The following is a 12,584-nucleotide window of genomic DNA, read 5'->3' on the forward strand; positions in this document are numbered from 1 at the left end:
TAAACAATAGACTAATTGAGACAAATAACAAAATTGTTTAATATTTTTAAATTATACTAATATATTACTATTATTACGAGTCAGTAGGGTTTGCTAACAACAAATTACTTTCTGGTATATTAATTTGTTTGGGTTAAAACATGCATAACATATGAAATTATAAACGGTTTGTTTTGTGATCCATTGAAATAGAGGAGATGATTAGATGTCTGGACTAAAGGTAGTAAAAGGCAAACTTTAATGATATATGCTAGCCTGCTGAAAATTAAAAACATGGTATAATCAAAAAGGATTTTAAGTAATGATGTTCAGGCAATTCAAGCAACTCAATCCATCTTATTTGTGTTTTGTAATTTATGTTTACGTTTGTAGAACTAATAGTTATATTGTTTTTGTTTTGAGTTTTGTATTTTTCTTGTTTTGTAGTGTTCTTATTATTTTGAATTATTATGATGGAAATTTCTAAATATTTAATTATAATAATTAAATTAAATAATGATCTTCAAAATATTTCATAAATAAAGAAATTCATTTCTTTATATTAAAGGCACAAAATTAATTTAATCACATCGTTTCTTTACATGATAAGGGTAGGATAAGACTAGAGAGGTACACTACATCATTTTTGGGTTTTAGAGGCAGTAAAATAGAGGGGTTTTAAAAAACCCCCTCTATAATAAAATAGAATATTTTTTTCCATGTTTTTAGAGCCGGTTTAGTTAAACCCTTCTATATTAATTTTGTTTTAAAAAAATAATTAAAAACCCTCTCTCTCTCTCTCTCTCACGCATGTGCGCCCTAATTCCCCAACTCTCTCAGGCGTGTGTGCCCTAATTCCCCAACCGAGAAACCCGGATTTCTCTCTCGCCCTAACTCCCGATAAACCTCACTCCTAGCGCCACCACACCCCTCTTTGCCGCTAACTCTCGACAAACCCCGCATCCTAACGCGGTCTCTCTCAAGAGAGCAATCCCATTGTAGCTCCGCAGCCATTACCCACTTCTCCACTCGTTGCTCCGCCGAGAAGGTCTCGTCTCTCTTCTCCTTCCCCTTCTTCTTACTCTTCTCTCAATTCGCCATCCATTGATTGTCTTGGGTTATCCTTTGATGCAGGTTCTCCCAGTTCTCACAGAGTTCCTTGAAGGAGAATCCTGCCAACGATCAGGTCTGGAGATCCAATTCTGATGGATTGATTTGAATTTTTTTTTCTTATGATCGGATTGGACCCAGATTTTGATTAATCTAATGATTTCTCTAGTGATTTTATGATGAGTTATTGTAATGCGGAATTCTTTTATTGTTTTAATGATAATGAAGAACATGGAGCATGGAAGATTGAAATCATGTATTTAATTGTATTTTCGTACTGAAGGACCAAGATGACGAATTTTTGTTCACTTGTTGTTTTTCACTGTGGAATTTTAGCAGTTAGTAGAAGTGATATATGTGAAAAACTTGAAGATCTTACTTGTTTGTTGTCATACATTTATGTATCTTACTTTCTGGACTTGCTGAAAAATTTCAGGATGAGATCATGTTTCAAGTTAGTATTTAACAATGCGGTAAAAGAATTGGCTGATTAGACTTTGTAAAATGCTCTTCTTCCAAACTAGAACAAAGATGAATAAATGTGTAAGATGATGCATGACCTATTTGAAGGACCATTTTGTTAAACAAAATAATGCTTGTTTCTGGGGCTGTAGATTTCAGGCATTTAATTTCTTGTCAATTTGTTGATTGTCCAATCTATGAAGCATGCATGTCCTATGATTTCTAATGACATAAGTGATGGTTTGAAGCTGCAATACTTTCACATATCTTTTGCTTGTCATGCACCAGATTGGATGACCTGCTATTATTTTCAAATTTTAGGTGAACTGAGATAGAATATTTTTTGGCTTGGAAAGCCAACCTATATATGAACTTGAATTGTAATAGCACTTTGTGATTATTGAATTTGTTTTGAACTGCTTCAGTTCATGGCATCGTTTAGAACTTACTAGGTGCACCTTTTTTGTGTCAAAGAAGTCTGCATAGCTTTGAATGAAAAAGAAATTGAATTGCTCAATTGTATCCACTACACCAAAAAAGTGTTTTTGAGGCGGTTTCAAAGCCCTATAGAGGCGGTTATAACCGCCTCTATAGGTATAGTGTTGTTTTTTTTACCCGCCCCTAAACCGCCTCGTATCAAGCCGGCTCTATACTTTAGATCCGGTTTCTATCAACCGTTGGGGTAAGTTTTATTTAGGGAAGCAGTTTTTAATAAGAAGAGTAGAGGCGGTTATAACCGCCTCTATAGCTACTAAGTTTTCATTACCCTTCAATAGTTTTAGAGGCGGTTATAACCGCCTCTATAACTACTAAGTTTTCATTGTTCTTTAATAGCTTTAGAGGCGGTTATAATCACTTCTAAAAATTATAAATTGTAGAGGCGGTTATAACCGCCACCTCTATATCTACTAATTTTTCATTAATTCTGAATAGTTTTAGAGGTGGTTATAACCACCTCTAAAAATTATAAGTGGAAGAGGCGGTTATAACCGCCTCTATAGCTATTAATTTCTTCCATGTTTATACTTTTAGAGGTGGTTATAAATACCTCTAAATTTGTTATTGAATTCAATTTTAATTTTTTTCCTATTAATAATAAATAAATTTGTTGAACCTGTAAATCAAAAACATAAACTTTTCATTACATTCAAAAATACCCTAAATTCAATTTCATTGACCTTTATTTACATGTTATGAGTTAAAGTGCAATGTTTTTTGACTAATAACAAAATGTAAGAGGTTTACACTATTTATGTACTTTCATTACAAAATATTTTTTGAGTTAATTACACAAAGTAAAAAAGCTTCATGTATCTTCATCTTCAACCCTCTTGATCTTTAACCATGAATTCTCCAAAATCTGCAAAAACATTAAAAAAAAATCCAATAGACGAGCCTGCAACATGAAATCCGGCAGAACATGAGACTCAAGGAAATTGAATTTCAAAAAGGACTATAATTTAAAATTATAAAGTAATTTAAGAAGGACTATAATTTAAAAGATAAGCAAAAAATTATAAAGTAATTTAAGAAGGTATAACATGAGACTCAAGGACATTGAATCATTTTTACCACCAACAGTAATTACAACTTCAAGAAGCAACAATAACCAAATGTTAAACAGTAGTCAGGAATCTATAATACAGATATATGCGCTGAACATTGGGTCTACATTAATGAAAAACCTAAACCAGATTTCTGCGACTACCACTAATGGTACACAAAATATTAGATTAAAAATTTCAAATAATAAAGTTATAAGTAGGTCAAACAAACAGACACATTAACCTTAACACCTCCAGGGAAGCAAAAAGGCGAGCAAGTCCTTCTCCGTCATTGCTAATCGTTTACCAGGAGGATACTTAAAAAAAGGATCTGCAGAGAACGAAAAAAACATATACACTCCTCCAGTTAAAGTATAAAAAGTTAAATAAAAAAATGCGTAGTATTATTAATTAGCATCACCACCAGAGTGCATAGAAGCCATAAACTAACAAACTTCAACCGATCTATCAACTTAAAATGAAAAGAAAAGCTTCTCAGTGAGTTCATGCATCCTTGCAAATATTGTTCCAAAAAGCATACACATAAAATCGGATACATGAAAAACTCGAGAAGAATACCTTATTTACCAGGATGCTAGTCTTTGTCACAAACCTTGGCACTTTCGACATGAGCTACCTTCTTTTCCATCATTAAAGCATAGCCAGGTTTTCAAACACAGTTTTTGAAACTAAAGCTCATTTACTGAGTGTAAGCAGCAGTTGCACAAGCCTTGAGCTAATATATGAGGTTGCATATTTTAACAAGTTTTTCCAGCAAAAGTAAATATTGTCAAATAAATAATAGTGACATGATTTTACAAAATTATTTGCATGCTTCTCACTTGACTTCCCGATCTTGTAATCATGAAGGCAACCAAGGCACAAGAAAAGATAGGCACATCAAATGAAGTCTATACTTAGATTTTTGTGTCTGCTATGAATATCAATTAAATTAGATATCTTTTTCAGCACATATACTTGAACCACTCATAAGGCCCACCATTCAAAACGCTAGAAGAGATGTGTATGAACTGAGAAGACAATTAACTCGAAGCAGTTATTAGATTTAGATTCTGACAATTGAATGAAATTTGTAGATGGTATTTTAAAAAGAGATACTTCATGCATTATATCACAACTTCTGTAAAATATTGTGGCTGCAAGATATAAGCATACAGGTAAGAAAGTCACAGTTTAATAAATACATATGTAATGGAAACTCTCATGTGTATATATATATATATATATGAAAAATAAAAAGTTCGGCATGATTAATAACTTATAAGTTATAAACAGTTTTTTTTAATTAATTTATGCTTCACATTCATCGAACACAAAAATAAAAAATGACTTGACAATTGTTTCTTAGGAAATGATGAATTATTGCTAATTAAACAAATAAAATTTGCAAATATATTTGAAACCACTGATGAGTGTTCATCAATATTATTTTTATTCACAAAACTATTAAATATATAAAAGCTATATTATTAAAACTCAAGCAATAGAAATTTGGTTGTCTTAAACAAATTATAGATTTTTTTATTTAGTTTTGTGGGTTTTTGGTATTGTTGAAGATATACATAAGTATCATATTAGATAATTAAATTAACATATTAAGCTTTACATGTATCCATCTCAGACATTATATGCGTGGGATGTTAATTTAATTAAAAGTGGTTCTCGAAAAATGATATTTGAAACCCGCTCGCATTTATTCTTATTTCTTAACAAATACTTGTTCAACACTCAGATTATTCATTAATTTTTATAATAATTGTAAGTCAGGGAGCACTTTTTGGTTGTTGGTAAAAAATACTATAGCTTTTATTGATGATCTATGAAGAGCCTCAAGCACCAAACTAAATAGAGTTTGTTACCAACCTTTAATAGGATTTTATATCTCATTAGAAATGGAAACTAATAAAAAATTAAAAAAAGAAAATTAATTAATTATATATATATATATATATTTTAATGAAAAAAGAGTTGGGAAATTCAAATGTCAGTAATCCACAAATCTCTCTCAGTTCTTTTTTGAAAGGCAGACTTGTGATTGGCCAAGAGAACAAACAATTTTTCTATACATAAATGCATCAACAATGGAGAATTTGTGTTTAATAAAAATATAAAAAAATAACTATAACCTTCCAAATATATATTAAAAAAAAAGCCTACACTTCTTGACTTTTCTGGTTTAGTTAGCCTATCTCATCTAAAAGATGATTGAACAAATAATGAGATTTTCATGATTTGAAAATCATGAAATAAAAACGATGACGTGCTAAGCAGTTATGTTTGCACAAGATGTGGTAGCACATCAATTTCATGCAATTTAAGGTGAGATTTGTTCTTCATAATTTAATTAAAAATTGGTCTATTTACCATTAAGGCATTTGGTTCTTTATGGTATTCCAAATTGATTGATTTGAAGTTGAAACTTTCATGTAAATTATTTTTAATTCATAAGAATGATTTGATGCTAGGCAAATTCCCATAGTGTTGTCTTTATTTCCAATCGAACCATGCTTCCTGCAGTGCGTATATATATATATATATATATATATATAATGCATGGTTTTTCCAGCGCACCCCATTTCTAATGCCTAGACCCTGACATCAGTAAACAATGGTGGAATGCTAGTGGCTAGGCATGTTAGCCACAAATGTACAAATTAAACTTTACTCTTACATATTTTTAATGAATTTTTCATTTCATGATGGTCAGGGTGGTATGCAATGCTCTAAATGTAATGGTGAGGTATGACATGCTTTTTTATTTGTATGGCATTTGAATAAACAACTCTAAAATTAGAGATAAACAAAGATAATAACCATTCAATTTTCATGATTTGAAAACCAGAGTAGAAAATTTGAAGGCAATAATTTTTGGTTAATGAACATATAGAGCTTACCAAAAGTTCTCCCTTCAAGAACACCGTCCAAAGCAAAATCAGAAAGACTGATTAGATCTACAACACCAAGATACTGAAAAAACAAAAAGTAAAAGAAAATAATTCAAACTTATTAAAAATAAAAATAAAAACAAAAAACAAGAACATGTCATTTATAAGAACATGGCAATTCTGTGCGTCTTTGCGTCCTTCAGCCCAACCTCCCAACCAAGTGTAGCACACAGCCCTGTTGTTGTATATCTGAACAAGCGCAGTACTTCATGAGCCACAACACAAGTGATAGACAATAGATATTCACAATGACATATGACTTGACAGCTTGACCGCTAAACATAAATTAACTATGTTAAAACCTCATCACCTATGCCATTTTGAAAACCATGAACACATTGACAGGAATTAACTAATCTGCCACAGCTATGACTCACTTGCAATTGACTCCAATAGTTTTTTGTTTTCCTTTAAAGCAACAAAGACATGCCACACATATTATTTTAGATAAGAGACATGATCATACGCAAACATGGCCTTGACTATTATCATCCCCAATTAAAAATGCTCAAGAGATTTCAGACAGGTGTTTCGACCTATATCTCAAGGACAATTTGACTCTGATTTTCTTTAATATCTAGCACATATTTTGTCTTTCTTTACTGTTTTATATAATTTTACATTGTTTTGAGCTACATAGAGACATGATTCATATCTATATTTGAGGTGTGTAATTACAGTATATTTCTGAATGTGAATGGGTTTGTTTAAACTGCATAATCAAAATCATCATCTTCTATTTTCTCTGGCAGCTTTATTTTATAAACTGAAGTGAAGTGAAAGGATGTATGAAATTGCATCACAAAGTCACCATCATATTAGAGTGTAGACTTAATTCTCATAACATCACACTGTATAAATCCACTGTTCTAAAACAATGTTCGGAGAAATGGAAAAATCTGAATGTTTTTTTTTTTGTTTAGCATGAGTTATGGTATCTGCATAATTCATTGTGTTCACAGCGACAAAAATGACGCAGAGGGACTTGAACGATGAAATGATCTCTATTTTTTTATTTTCAACAAAGTTAAAAACTTAGTGCGGAAGCTATGCACCTCGATGTAACAGACATGATATAGCAAAAGAGAAGCAGAATTTTTCTACTTTAATATTGAAAAAAATTCAACATATGATGAAAGATTGAAAGAATTTTTTATGCAAATGTGTCACAGTTAAGCATAGTATTCCATTGAAACACACTTGGACAGATAGGAAAGGAAAGAGTCAGGCATCAAGTGAAATAACATAACATCAAAGTTGAGAAACGATCCTGCTGAAAAGAAAGATGAAAGTAAGAAGAAAGTAAGAATGATCTAATTGGCCACTTTGATTATTTTTTTTTCTTAATCTATGATGTTCACTTTCATCCTTTATGTCAAATTTATAGGCTATGTTTTATCATTCAATCAAGATTGCAAGTCTGAATAGTGATAGTAATTTATTATATTCACTGCTAATAATTCAAGAGCGTTACCACTTCACTTTCAACCTTTATTCAAAGGAACAGCAAAATAGTGGACACACTTAAAAGAAAAACAACAAGAAAGACTTGGATTTCAATGTTTCTCAGCTTTGATGAGGTTTCAAAATATGTAAAATGATGAGGTTTCAAAAGAATCATTTCAAATGATATAATATAAACAAAGTAATGCGTGGTACCTGTTGATTAACAATTAGAGAAAATCGCCAGATGGTTCATGTCTGGTTGTCAAATGGCAGTCACTCTTGAGGACTTCTTTGAAATTCTTGTTCTGATTTCTCCTGCATATAGAATGAATAATACAGTCTATGAATACAACAGTAAAAATGTCGGCAAGAAACAGCAAGTAATATCTTGCTGCAGGAGAATAGTCTGTGAAAGAACCAAAACGGTTGTGCACAATGAAGGTATTGAATTATCTGAAGCGAAAGTAACATCCGGTAGAACTTTATTTATGAACATTTATGTCTATATTAGTCTTGTACCTACTACCAAAGATGATCCGAGCATTATGAATCACCTACCTTCAACTTCAACAAGTTCAACTTCTTTCATCGAATCGCGAGCGAAAGATGATATTCAAACACCCGCAAAATTCTCGCAATAGACATCAATGGAAGAGTTCTTTGTAGAAAATAAGACCTGGAATATCAATTTCTTTTATTTAAAAAATTCATGTCAAATCCATCTAATCTTGTTTGAAGTGTATCAATTTCATACTTTAACCTCTCCTTGCAAGTCAATGACTGCCAAAAGTCAGTATCACCAATGTGGCTCACCTTCAGAAGAAATTTTCTGTATGTCAATGACTGCCAGATTGTATATGAATGATGCGTTGCTTATGGTTACTAAATGTTCTTCTAGCTCTATTGTGTAACTTTCTGGATTCTCTTTTTCTGATGTTTTATTGTCATGCAAGCTTGATTAAATTAAGCTGTTCATAACAGTCACGTTTCTTCATATATGGCAATGTGCTATGCTTTCCAGTGATAAATATAATGAAACCGATAAGCAGGACAACAAACAGAAGAAGAAAATAAAGGAAAAGAAAGACGGCGAGTTCTATTTATACTACACTGTTGACCTATAGCATGATTCAAACATTGAGGTATTTGATCCTTTTCTCCCTACTTTCACTTAACTAAAATTTCCGGACGTGAGGGACCCTCTGATTCCTAGGATTTGACTCAAAGTATGAAACTCATTCTAATACTTTTGCACCATCCAAAGCATAATATAATGCATTATATCGTCTTGTATATAGATTAGTCGAATACTTTTTCAAGGGGTCCTGCTTAATCCTCATAGCTCGAAGCTGATCAAATAATAACTAATGGAACACAGCCAATGACGAATGTGCCATTGGCCTTGCCTTTAAATTAATCTTTAGTATTCTTCCATGATAAAAAAGGAAGAAAGCAAAACAACGAAAGTTCTTCATTGTAACCATTTTTTTTTTTACAATCCATCACGTACTTGTTCTTGTGCAATTTGTTGAATTGGAGAACACTTTAATAAATCCAAATAAAAAAAGAGAACTTACATTTTGATTGTTCTGTTACTAGTGTCGCAAATCATATGGTCAAATAGAATCTGTTCAACTTCAAACATGTTGATTCTTGGAGACGATATCGCAGGGCAAGCAAAAACTAGATGACAAGTGTTGACAGACAGGAAAAAGAGAACATGGAGATCAATTGCTTGTTCTTTAGACACCAATGAAAAAGCCGATCTCATACCACCAATGAGAATTGATCACATTTGTATATAAAGAAAAAGCCGATCTCATAGAACCTTTACAGGACCACCTCATTTATTAGCATTTCCGACGCAGATGGACGTGGAACCCAAAATTACCTTTACACATAGATGACTTCTATAATGGCCAGCTTTTAGATTCTTCATCTAGTGCTAAATTCCCTTTACTTTAAGGTTTAGAATGATGATCATATCTTTGTGACAATTTCAGGAACCATCAAAATTAATGAAGTTATTCAATAAGCAATTAGAAATAGTAAACAGAGACAAACTATGTTAAAAAAAAATTCTAAATCATATTCAAGATAGTAAGTAGTAAATCGGCACTAAGCATTAGATTAAAGAAATGGGTAATCTTTGTATCTGACAACTAATGGCCAACTTCTAGATTCTTCACTTATTCCTAAATTCTATTTACTTTAAGGTCTAGATTGATGATCACCTCTTTATGTCAATTTTGGGAAAATTAATGAAGTTCTTTAACAAGCAAGGAGAACAAAGACCAAGCATGTTAAAAAGATTATACATATTCAAGATAGTAAATAGGTACTTAGCTTTAGATTCAAGAAATGGGTAATTTGTATATCTGACAACTAGATCAGAAATGTAATCAAGTCTGTATTAAAAAAACTAAATCGTGGACTACATCACTCAATTACAAAAATCATATCAAAAAGCATAGATCTAACAATAGGTCCATGCATAGACCTTTAAAAACTAAATCGGGGACTACATCACTCAATTACAAGATAAACTTTAAAACAACTCCCACAAAAAAATGGAAACCAAATGATCAAAAATAAGTGGAATCACTATAAAAAAACAAAAAAATAAAAATAAAAATCAACAAAGAAGATCCCAAAAAAATAAGGAAAAAAACCCCATAATTAGATACACCCAGTGCTAGCTAAAAATTTTTTTAAACAAATGAAAATGGCTCTACAAACGCTTAGATCTCTCAAAAATAAAAAAATAAATAAAAAGAAAAAAATCCCCAATTATCAAAAATAATTTCAGAAAAACCCCGAAAAAAATTCCTCAAAAAGAAGCTTAGATTTCTCAAGAGAGAGAGATCCCGATCATGGCCAGCAGGTTTTCCTCAGATCAAGCTCCGACGGCTAGTGCTGAAGGTCCAACGGCAGTGAAGCAATGCAGAACCACATTCATAAAAAAATCTATCCATAATCTAAAAACCTAGAATCACTACACTTGATCTTAGCCAAAAGGCCGAGAAAGGTATATTAAAACCTAGAAATCTAAGGGCAAAAGGAAAAACCAATTCCGCGCCTCAACATCGGGCCGGAGACCGAGGGAATGAAGGGAAGATCGAGGGGTTTAGGACTCATCGGGCGGGGTGCTTCGGTGCGTCGAAGATCAGCGCCCGGCGGCGATCGTGTGAGTGAGTGCTCGGCAGCGCGGCGGTGCGGCGAAGATCAACACCCGGCGGCGACCGTGTGAGTGATTGAGTGGAAAGAGAGAGAGATAGAGAGAGAGAGAGAAAGTAGGAGAGAGAGAGGGTTTTTTTTTTAATTTGAGGGGGTTTTTGTAAACCGGTTGTATAGTTTAATAAAAAAAAAATCAAACCATAATTATGGAGTCGGTTTTTAAAAACCCCCTCTAATAAACTGCTTCTAAAACTGAAAATTGGTGTAGTGATCTATCCAGAATGTATAGAGAAACTTTGTTTCTGCATAGCTTTGACTAGGTTTATGTAAACTAATTCATTTTTATCTTAAGCCTCCTATTATGTTGTTGGTTTCTCCAACAAAATATAGAGGTTCATTGGGAACAACATCTCAAATTGGCACATGTTTACGAATAATTGCATCACTCTGTTAAGGAATTTCTTCTGAAGGTGATCCACATTGGTGAGCTATTCTTGTTCTTGATGATGGATTTCTTCTGAAAGTGATCCACATTGGTGAGCTATTCTTGTTCTTGATCATGGATTTCTTCTGAAGGTGATCAACATCTCAAATTCGATATAGTTGACTGCCAAAACATTATAACGGCCTATTTTGTTGACCTCCAAAACATCCACTATTGTTGTAAATAATACATGGTTGATCTGATAATATAATCCAACATAATTGGTGACTAGGAAATTTGCCATTTGGTTTCCCAAGATCATGGATTAGACTAAACATTTACATGGCCCAATTAAATAACATCAACTATTGTTGTAAATAATACATGGTTGATCTGATAATATTATCAAACATAATTGGTGACTAGGAAATTTGCCATTTGTACTGATAGTTTGCATATTATTCGGATTATATTATATTTTAAAGGTTGGGATTATATTTAAAAAAAAAAAAATTTGTGTGAAAAAATATACTGATAGTTTGCATATTATTCGGATTATAATTATTGAAATCAATCAAATATTAAACCTTTCGAAGTATTAGGTACCATTGTATATAATAATTAATACTCGCTAAAAACTCTCACAATCGTAAAAACCAATCCAAATCAAAAGAATTTTCTTAGTTAAACATAAACATCATGTTCTCTAAGTCTTCCTGGGTCATCACTGGCATTGTGATTGCAAAGTGTGATATTTTGCCCAATCAAAAATCATGGCTTGATATTTTCATTGTTCCCAATTGTGTAGCGCCTGTTACATGGTATGAAGAAAACATGGAACGTATGAATTAAGAAAGCCTAGTATTGATCAAGAAATCCACCTTAAATAAAGTTGGTGGCTTTGTTGAGTGTCACGAATGTTGTCATTACATGGTGTTTAATATTATATAAGTGTATCCCTGGGCCTGGTGGGTGCACGGGGATACACACGAAACCAGAAACCTGCTGCACGCAACTTTACAAATTCATTCAATTTAGTTTCATTATTTTTTAGTCCTTTTACTTGAATTGGCACATGAGAATCCATGAGAAATGTAAGTCCACCCACTCACTGGCGTGGCATTTTATATTATAATATTATTATTAAAAAAATAGGAAAAAAATTGCTAGCTAAAGAACAAGAATAACAGTTAATGCTGATTACTCTCAATCCACAGGTCTGATTTCTCACGATCTGGGCTTGTTAAAAGAGCATGTTGCAAGCTTTTCATTTGCACTGATAGTTTGCATATTATTCGGATTATAATTATTGATTATAATTATTGATTGGTTTATGATTGATGTGCATATTGTGACATGACAAATTAATTTTCCTATTTTATCTTTGACTAGGTTTATGTAAATTAATTCATTTTTATCTTAAGCCTCCTATTCTGTTGTAGGTTTCTCCAACAAAATATAGAGGTTCATTGGGAA

At 32.3% G+C, this 12,584-nt stretch overlaps 1 long non-coding RNA gene and 1 pseudogene across 1 annotated transcript; both read right to left on the reverse strand.

The window, feature by feature from the left end:
* Positions 1-6,208: 6,208 nt before the first annotated feature.
* Positions 6,209-8,095, reverse strand: LOC120280162. The gene is made up of 3 exons (XR_005542263.1): positions 8,066-8,095; positions 7,721-7,822; positions 6,209-6,250 (listed from the first exon to the last, which is right to left on the reverse strand). It is a non-coding gene; the product is annotated as an uncharacterized LOC120280162 (long non-coding RNA).
* Positions 8,096-10,403: 2,308 nt separating this feature from the next.
* Positions 10,404-10,539, reverse strand: LOC120281541 (annotated as a pseudogene).
* Between the last annotated feature and the right edge of the window lie 2,045 nt (positions 10,540-12,584).

The sequence above is a fragment of the Dioscorea cayenensis genome, chromosome 17 (genome assembly GCF_009730915.1).
Source record: "Dioscorea cayenensis subsp. rotundata cultivar TDr96_F1 chromosome 17, TDr96_F1_v2_PseudoChromosome.rev07_lg8_w22 25.fasta, whole genome shotgun sequence".
Classification (NCBI taxonomy): domain Eukaryota; kingdom Viridiplantae; phylum Streptophyta; class Magnoliopsida; order Dioscoreales; family Dioscoreaceae; genus Dioscorea; species Dioscorea cayenensis.